Source organism: Arachis ipaensis, chromosome B02, assembly GCF_000816755.2.
Source record: "Arachis ipaensis cultivar K30076 chromosome B02, Araip1.1, whole genome shotgun sequence".
Taxonomy (NCBI): Eukaryota; Viridiplantae; Streptophyta; class Magnoliopsida; order Fabales; family Fabaceae; genus Arachis; species Arachis ipaensis.
The window spans coordinates 30,344,324-30,344,955 of NC_029786.2; positions in this window are offsets into that span (position 1 = coordinate 30,344,324).

Below are 632 nucleotides of genomic sequence, written 5' to 3' on the forward strand. Positions count from 1 at the left end.
AGGACCTTTTTGTATTCATATGAAAAAAATATAGGGAATTAATTTTTAGATAAGTCAATTTTTTATTTTTTATTAAAATTATTTTTTTAACTTCCGCCCTTTGTATTTCTACCGTTTTCCTTCCTCTCACACCAACAAACACCTTACTGTCTCACACTCCTTCAATTGTCGCATCCTCCTCCTCCCTTCTCTATTCGTTCGCCATGTCATCCTCTTCCCCCTGTGTGTTTGTCCACGTGCCGCCTTCTCTTCCTACTTATTTGTTTGTTTCTCTATATCCCATTCTATGCATTCTTTATTCAGACTTTTGCATATATTTTAGTAGCATTTTGATTTCATTGTGTATAGTCTGGTATGAATGGTTAAGAGGGTAAAAATAGAGCGTTGATTTAAATTGAGATTATCTTTGAAAATTTTTACCTTGATTTGGGATATAAATATTTTATAGTTGGGTTTTATTTATATATTTTTTAAAAATTATCCAAAAATTTTTTTATTTCAAATTAAATATATTAAAAGGTAAAATTGAAATAAAAAAAATTCTGATACAAATAGTGTTTTTCCATATACAATAAGTGTTGGATTTACATTGGATTTCAATTACCATATTATTCCTAATTTTATGTGAAATT